We start from the raw sequence: 8,546 nt of genomic DNA, 5'->3' as shown, positions 1-8,546 counted from the left end.
TAAATAATTTTAAAAAACGGTGGGCGGTCCCCATAATTTTGATACCAAGCCATGATAAAGCTGATAGCTGGGGGCTGGTATTCTCAGACTGGGGAGGTTCATGCTTATTGGACTACCCCCAGCCTAAAAATAGTAGCCTGCAGTTGTCCAGGATTGTTGCATCCATTAGATGTGACAATCCCTGAATTTTCCTGGCTCATCCTGATTACCCTGGTGTGGAGGCAATCGGGTAATAAGAGGTTATTTATATGGGTTTCTTAAAAAAGCCACATGCGGTTCCTCTTATTTTGATACACGGATAAGATAAGTGCATGGCTGGAGGCTGCAACCTCCAGCCATATGCTTTATCTGTGATGGGTATCATAATATAGCGGGACGGTATGCTACATGGGCCTTGTCGCTGCCACTTGACATGTTAATATATATTTTTTATACTAAATAAAATACATTTATTTGTTTTTCTCATAAATTTCCACCTCAGTCTCCTTTATTGAATTTTTATTCACGATACACCAAAACCCTTTGCCCACCAGGTAGCGCAGTAGATTTTATTATTTATCTTTTGCTATCTACCTGAGCTCAGGTGGTAGCATTTGTGTTTCCCCAGTATGGTTTCCTTGTATATTCCTTTAGTGTTCGTGCTGTTGACTAGCGCTCATACCCACCATCCTTACTTAGGGTCCTTTTGCCAGGGGAAGACAGGGGCCCAGGTATCCAGCTCGGCGACAGGTGCAGAACCTGTATAGGGCTGGTGACGGCAGTGAGGGTGAGCTGCAGGATGTTATCAGGGGTCACTACTTCCCCCTTTCCCTACCAATAAGGCATGCCTCTCCCTTTCCTTTGTGTTGTCCTATATAGATGGCATAGCCTCTTTCCCCTGCCATGACAATAGTCTAGTCGAGCAGTATGGACGCTCATAAGTTTCCACTTTAATCTCTTTTATTCAATTTTTATTCACGATACACCAAAACCCTTTGCCCACCAGGTAGTGCGGTAGTTTTTGTTAGTGTTTGCCACTTTCAGACAGGTTATGCGAGAACCCTGTCCACTGCCTGCAGCTTCCTACTAGCATCTTCGCCCTTAGTCTGTGGGCTTGTAGGACCCCATATTTTTTCTACTAAAAACCAGGTACTGTATACAAATTTCTCACAAAATCTTTTACCACAACCTTACCTTTAGTTAATCGGTGTGTGGGAGTCTTGTATCTGATATTGAGAACCTTTGTCTGGGAGCCTTAGGGTACCTTCACACTTAGCGATGCAGCAGCGATCCGACCAGCGATCTGACCTGGTCAGGATCGCTGCTGCATCGCTACATGGTCGCTGGTGAGCTGTCAAACAGGCAGATCTCACCAGCGACCAGTGAACAGCCCCCAGCCAGCAGCGACGTGTAAGCGACGCTGCGCTTGCACGGAGCCGCCGTCTGGAAGCTGCGGAGACTGGTAACTAAGGTAAACATCGGGTATGGTTACCCGATGTTTACATTAGTTACCAGTGTGAGCAGGGAGCAGGGAGCCGCGCACACTGAGCGCTGGCTCCTTGCTCTCCTAGCTACAGTACACATCGGGTTAATTAACCCGATGTGTAATGCAGCTACATGTGCAGAGAGCAGGGAGCCGCGCACACTGCTTAGCGCTGGCTCCTTGCTCTCCTAGCTACAGTACACATCGGGTTAATTAACCCGATGTGTACAGCAGCTACATGTGCAGAGAGCCGGAGCCGGCAGCACAGGCAGCGTGAGAGCTGCAGAGGCTGGTAACTAAGGTAAATATCGGGTAACCACCTTGGTTACCCGATGTTTATCTTGGATACAGCTTACCTCAGCTGTCAGACGCCGGCTCCTGCTCCCTGCTCGCTTCATTTGTCGCTCTCTTGCTGTCACACACAGCGATCTGTGTGTCACAGCAGGAGAGCGGCTTTGAAGAAAACGAACCAGGGCTGTGTGTAACGAGCAGCGATCTCGCAGCAGGGGCCAGATCGCTGCTCATTGTCACACACAGCGAGATCGCTAATGATGTCACTGCTGCGTCACAAAAAGCGTGACTCAGCAGCGATCTCGGCAGCGAGCTCGCTGTGTGTGAAGCACCCCTTAGTGTCCATCTAATTTAACCAGACAGCAAAAGATAACACTTATCTGAGGGGCAGGAACCACAGAAGTCTCTGAAGCAACAGGAGATGACCACTGCAGACCACAGGAAGGAACAAACTATAAACCGCACCGAAACCACCCAAGGTGAGGTTAATAAAGGAAGTCAGAGAGGTCCTAGAGTCCAGTGGCTGCAGAAACAGGGAACTGTCAGATAGCAACACATGCCGCCAATCTCTGTGACCTAGCACACACTGCTACTTGATTGTCAGCCACCGTGAAACCTCCGTAACAGGCCGTGACACATCTCTGACAACTAAAGAGCACCGATCATTTTAGTCCTCGCTCATCACTATTTTTAATGCTTCACATACGACCAGTGATGAGCGAGCAGTACAATGCTTGGTGCTCAGTACTCATAATCAGTGAACACTACAATGCTGGAGTGCTTATTACTTAAGTCAAACAGGTCTGACCTCAGATGGATTTAACTCAAGTAATGATAACAATGGAAGTCAATGATTTGCCAGTTTGGCGTTCTGCCCAAGTACAGCCATCCATAAACAGAGCATTTCCGGGGGAGGGCAGTTGTCTTTTCGGGGGGGTTGGACACAATACATCCAAACACATTGTTTTTACCCCCAGTGGGAGCCTTTCAAAGACTGCAAGTGGCTTTCACTGTGGTCTCGGCTCCCATCGCTCACTGAAGGGAGCTGGCTCTTTGTGTTCAATGTTTCACGAACAACACACCAAGGTAAGTACCCAACATTAAATGACTTGCAGCAATATTAGAATTATAACATAGATGAGGTAGTCCATATAAAAGTGCATGTGCTTAAACCCAGATCACTTATTAACAATACATAGAAGCATACAGAGTGATACATCCATCTAGCTCTGGCGGTGAGGCACAATGTAGCAGAACAATGTCCGTATTACCGACCAGGCGTAGCCATAGAACCACCAACAATCACACTGGCCTGCACCTCAACGCGTGTTTCGCCTGAGCTTTGTTAGAAGGTGCAGGGACAGTGAACCTGGCAAATTATATATACGAAGAAAACTAATGTCTGACCTGTTTTCACACTGTATCATCCACTGCTGTGCCCGACATCCCGGAAGTCAGGCTATGCATAGCTCAAAGTTTAATATTTTTAGAAGTTGGAGTGTTTTTTTTTAGATTTGGCTATCTTAGGACGATATCTGTTCAGGTAATTATCACTAGAAGTCCCAGAAATTTCGAACTCCCCCCTGAAGACCCGAAAGAGGGTCAAATGACATACAATAAACTGAATAGAACTAACTAGTAACTAAATGGCTAAACTCAATGGAAAACAACAACCTCCTGTGGTGCGACAGTAATGGCCTTAATTACAGAACAAAAGACGGTGATTATAGGATGTTAGCTAAAATCCTTCAGGTCATTCTACCTGTCTCTGGGTTCCAAAGGTAGAAATGTTAAATGACCCCTCTCTGGGACTTCTAGTGTTATTACTGTGCAGCATTATTAGGCAACTTAATAAAAACCAAATATTTTCCCATCTCACTTGTTTATTTTGGCCATGTCCCTGATTATGGCACACCTTGTGCTTTATGATACTCCAGTAACGTTGAAACTCTGAAATATGGCCAAACAGGTGGCAAATGACATCTTGGCAGCTTCACGCTTGATTTTCCTCAATTCATGGGCAGTTATTTTGTGCCTTTTTTGCCCAACACGCTTCTTGAGACCCGGTTGGCTATTTGCCATGAAACGCTTGATTGTTTGGTGATCACAATTCAAAAGTTTGGCAATTTCAAGACTGCTGCATCCCTCTGCAAGACATGTCACAATTTTGGACTTTTCAGAGCCCGTCAAATCTCTCTTCTGACCCATTTTGCCAAAAGAAAGGAAGTTGCCTAATAATTAAGCACACCTTATATAGGGTGTTGATGTCATTACACCACACCCCTCCTCATTACAGAGATGCACATCACCTGATTTACTTGGTAGTTGACTCTCAAGCCTATATACCTTGCAGTAGGACAGCATGTATAAAAGTATCATGTGATCAAAATACTCATTTGCCTAATAATTCTGCACACAGTGTAGTTATACAGTAAATATAGATTTTATATCCAGCATGGAGTGAAGCCAGGGGTGGTTATATATAGCGGAAGGGAGAGATAATCAAATCATGCAGCTGAATTGAAGGCTAAGAGGATTCTCACCAGGGAAAGGGTCCTTAACCCCTTCAGCTTAGAAGGAAAAGTACATATGTAGGACAACAGTCAGTGAGCTTTACAAAAGGTCTGCCATTGTTTAAACACTGAGATCTCCTGACACCAGGACACAGCACACTCATTACAGTACCCCATTCTATGAGGAGCCTACGGACCTCAGGACCAGGTTTGTCCGAATGAGATGCATGGAAGGAACATATCAACCTACTGGTGTTCACTTCCAATGCAAGTACCCACATCCATTACTCAGAATCATAACCCTTTCAGTGCACCAACTGTTGAAGAAAGCAGCAAACAAAGCGTGAATCCATAATTCTTGTCACCTGACACTCTAAGTTATCATGAAAAATAACTGGCAGCGATGATAAGGGTGATAGCTCCAAAGACGCAACATATTTCTTGAGTAATGAACTGTGAAAAACATTATGGATGCTAAGTGCTTGCGGCAGCTCTAGACGAAAAACCAGTGTCAATAAAGGTGACCACCTTGTATGGACCAATGAACCTAGAACCTAGTTTCCAAGAAGGAATCTTCAACTTAATATTTCTGGTGGATGACCATACATAATCATTCACACACAGGTCCAAAACTGATAAACATCTTTTATCACCCATACTTTTGAATCTGTTACTGTCACGGCCGGGCGGTCGGGCCGACCCAGGAGGTGGATCCACTGGACCGAACTCTTAAGATGGTGGTAGGGAGTCCGGCAGCTGAAGCACTGATGGGCAGCAGAACAGTCCGTGCAAGTGAAGGCAGCGGAGGAGTCCCTGGGACCACGGTGTCACAGATGGTAGTCCTGGTGACGTAGCTCAGGTTCGGAAGCCGAGATGATATCAGGCGGGGTCCGGAACCTCAGGAGCGAGATGACGGGTCACCGCAGGGATCCGAGATGGTACGGACTGTCAGATGGCAGACGGACAGTGTGCGGGGTTCAGGATACGGCAGACGGGATGGCGAGGCAGGTACGGCTCTACAAAGAGAGATAGGTGAGTACAGGCACATAAACACCAGGAGACCTGACTCCTAGCTCAGGGAACACGAAGATCAGGCCCCGCCCCCTTGGACACTAACCCCCTTTATACCCAGTACCTGTTCAACCTCATTTCCTGTTAATGGACGCTGGCCCTTTAAGAAAGGGTCAGTGACCGCGCGCGCGCCCTAACGCGCATGCGCGCCGCCCGGGTGCCAGAAGCCAGGGAAGGAGGCTGAGGGGAGGACGCAGGGGAGCCGGCCAGGTCCTGGGAAGCCGTCGGGCGCCGGGATCGGGGACCAGGGGGCCTGGGACGGACGGAATCCGGGGGCTGAGGAGCGGGCAGCGTGGCAGGTGAGCCGGGGAGCGGGGGTGAGGACCCGGGGAGCGTGACAGTACCCCCCCCCCCCACGCCCCCCACCCCGCAACCGGGACATGAAGGCACGGAGAAGAGGAGTGCCCACGTTCTCCCTGGGCTCCCAAGACCTATCCTCAGGACCATACCCCTCCCAGTCCACCAGGAAGAACTGCCGACCTCGTACGGTCTTCATGGCCACGATATCCCTTACCGCATAGATGTCGTCATCGGCAATAGGTGGAGGGGCCGGACTGGCAGCATTGGAGAAGGGACCAAGGACCACCGGCTTGAGCAGGGAGACGTGGAATGAGTTGGGTATCCTCATCGTGGCCGGGAGCTGTAGCTTGTAGGAAACCTCATTGATCTTGCTGAGGACTTTAAACGGCCCAATGTAGCGAGGACCCAGCTTGTATGACGGTATCTTCAGGCGGACGTACTGGGAAGCAAGCCAGACGAGGTCTCCAGGAGAGAAACACGGAGGGTCTAGACGCCTTTTGTCAGCGTGTTTCTTCATCCGCTGGGAAGCGCGTCCAAGGGACGCCTTGACAGAGTCCCAAATGGTAGCGAAGTCACGGGCTACAGTATCAGCCGCAGGGACATCCGAAGAAGGGGATATAGGCAATGGAACGGAGGGCTGAAGTCCGTAAACGACATGGAAGGGAGATTTGGAGGACGACTCACTGATGTGGTGGTTATGTGAGAACTCAGCCCAAGGCAGAAGCGTGGACCAGTCGTCGTGATGGGTGTTGACATAGTGACGTAAGAAGGATGTCAAGATTTGATTGACCCTCTCCACTTGGCCATTAGACTGAGGATGGTATGCGGAAGAAAAGTCCAGAGTTACTCCCAGGTGTTTGCAGAGCGCCCTCCAGAAGCGGGAGGTGAACTGAGTTCCTCTGTCGGACACGATGTGGGATGGAAAGCCATGCAAGCGGAAGATGTGATGGATATAGGCTTCCGCGAGTTCCTGAGCAGAGGGCAGTCCAGCCATGGGGATGAAGTGGGCCATTTTGGAGAACCGGTCCACCACGACCCATATGACTGTGTGTCCAGAGGATAATGGCAAGTCCGTAATAAAGTCCATCGCAATGTGTTGCCAGGGAACTGAGGGTATCGGTAGAGGCAGAAGACGGCCATAGGGCAGGTGTTTGGGCGTCTTGTTCCTGGCACAAGAGGAGCAGGCAGAGACAAAGGCGGCGACGTCAGTGCGAAGGGATGGCCACCAGTAATGGCGTACAATCGCACCCCATGTTCTCTTCTGGCCTGCATGGCCGGCTGTTTTTGAGGCATGACCCCAGTGTAACACTTTTTGCCTGTCGGTCTCCGAGACATAGGTCTTCCCGGGTGGTATCTGGGCCAGAGTGACGGGAGCCACCGGAACAATCTTGCTAGGAGGGATGATAGGTTGGGTAGTCTCTTCCTCCTGCTCCATGGACATGAGGGACCTAGACAAGGCATCGGCGCGTATATTCTTGTCCGCGGGTCGGAAGTGGAGCTGGAAGTCAAACCTGGCAAAGAATAAGGACCACCTGGCTTGCCGCGGGTTCAGTCGCTGAGCGGACCGCAGGTATTCCAGGTTCTTGTGGTCCGTGTAGATGGTCACGGGGTACACTGCTCCTTCCAGGAGGTAGCGCCACTCCTCCAGAGCTAGTTTGACCGCCAATAATTCTCGGTCACCGATGGTGTAATTCCGTTCTGGTGCTGAGAAGCTCTTAGAAAAGAAACCGCAAGTCACCATCTTCCCGGAGGAGGATTTTTGCATGAGCACTGCTCCGGCTCCTGAGGAGGAGGCATCCACCTCCAAGGTGAACTGGCGGTTTAACTCCGGTCGGTGGAGTACAGGAGAGGAGGCGAAAGCTCGCTTCAAAGAGCAAAACGCGGCGTCGGCCGCAGGTGACCAGTCCTTTGGTTTAGCCTCCTTTTTGGTCAAAGCGGAGAGAGGGGCAGTCAGGGCGGAGAAGTGCGGGATAAACTGGCGGTAGTAGTTGGCGAATCCCAGGAACCGTTGGATTGCCTTCAGTCCAGAAGGAGGAGGCCAGTTGAGTATGGAGGAGACCTTCTTTGGATCCATCTGCAACCCAGTACCCGAGATGATGTATCCCAGGAAAGGGAGAGAAGACTGCTCAAAGACGCACTTCTCATATTTGGCGTAGAGACGATTCTCTCTCAGTCTTTGTAGAACCAGCTTTACGTTCTCTCTGTGGGTCTGGAGGTCCGGAGAGAAGACAAGGATGTCATCCAGATAAACTACTACACAGAGGTAGAGGAGGTCCCGGAATATGTCGTTCACCAGTTCTTGGAATACGGCAGGAGCGTTACACAGACCGAAGGGCATCACGCAGTATTCGTAGTGCCCGTCGCGAGTATTAAATGCGGTCTTCCATTCGTCCCCAGAGCGGATACGAACTAGGTTGTAGGCACCCCGAAGATCCAGTTTGGTGAACACACGGGCTCCTCTGAGCCGGTCGAACAATTCGGGGATGAGCGGTAGGGGGTACTTGTTTTTTATGGTGATCTGATTCAAGCCCCGGTAGTCAATGCATGGGCGTAGGTCACCCTCTTTCTTCTTAACGAAGAAGAAGCCTGCTCCCGCAGGAGAGGAGGATCTCCGGATGAATCCCTTTGCCAGGCTTTCCGTGATGTATGTGGACATGGCCCTGGTTTCCGCTGGAGACAACGGATATATCCGTCCTCGAGGTGGTGTTGTTCCTGGGAGCAGGTCGATGGCGCAATCGTAGGGACGGTGTGGTGGAAGTACCTCAGACTCCTTCTTGTCAAAAACGTCCGCGAAGGACCAATAGGCCGAGGGCAGTTCCGGTAGGTTCTCTGGAGCCGGGGGACGTCGGATTGGTTGTAGGGACTTTAGACATCTCTCATGACAGGCAGAGCCCCAACGAGTGATTTCG

The sequence above is a fragment of the Anomaloglossus baeobatrachus genome, chromosome 1, assembly GCF_048569485.1.
Source record: "Anomaloglossus baeobatrachus isolate aAnoBae1 chromosome 1, aAnoBae1.hap1, whole genome shotgun sequence".
In the NCBI taxonomy this organism is placed as follows: domain Eukaryota; kingdom Metazoa; phylum Chordata; class Amphibia; order Anura; family Aromobatidae; genus Anomaloglossus; species Anomaloglossus baeobatrachus.
The sequence above is the reverse complement of the archived record's forward strand: the minus strand, read 5'-3'. Positions refer to the sequence as shown.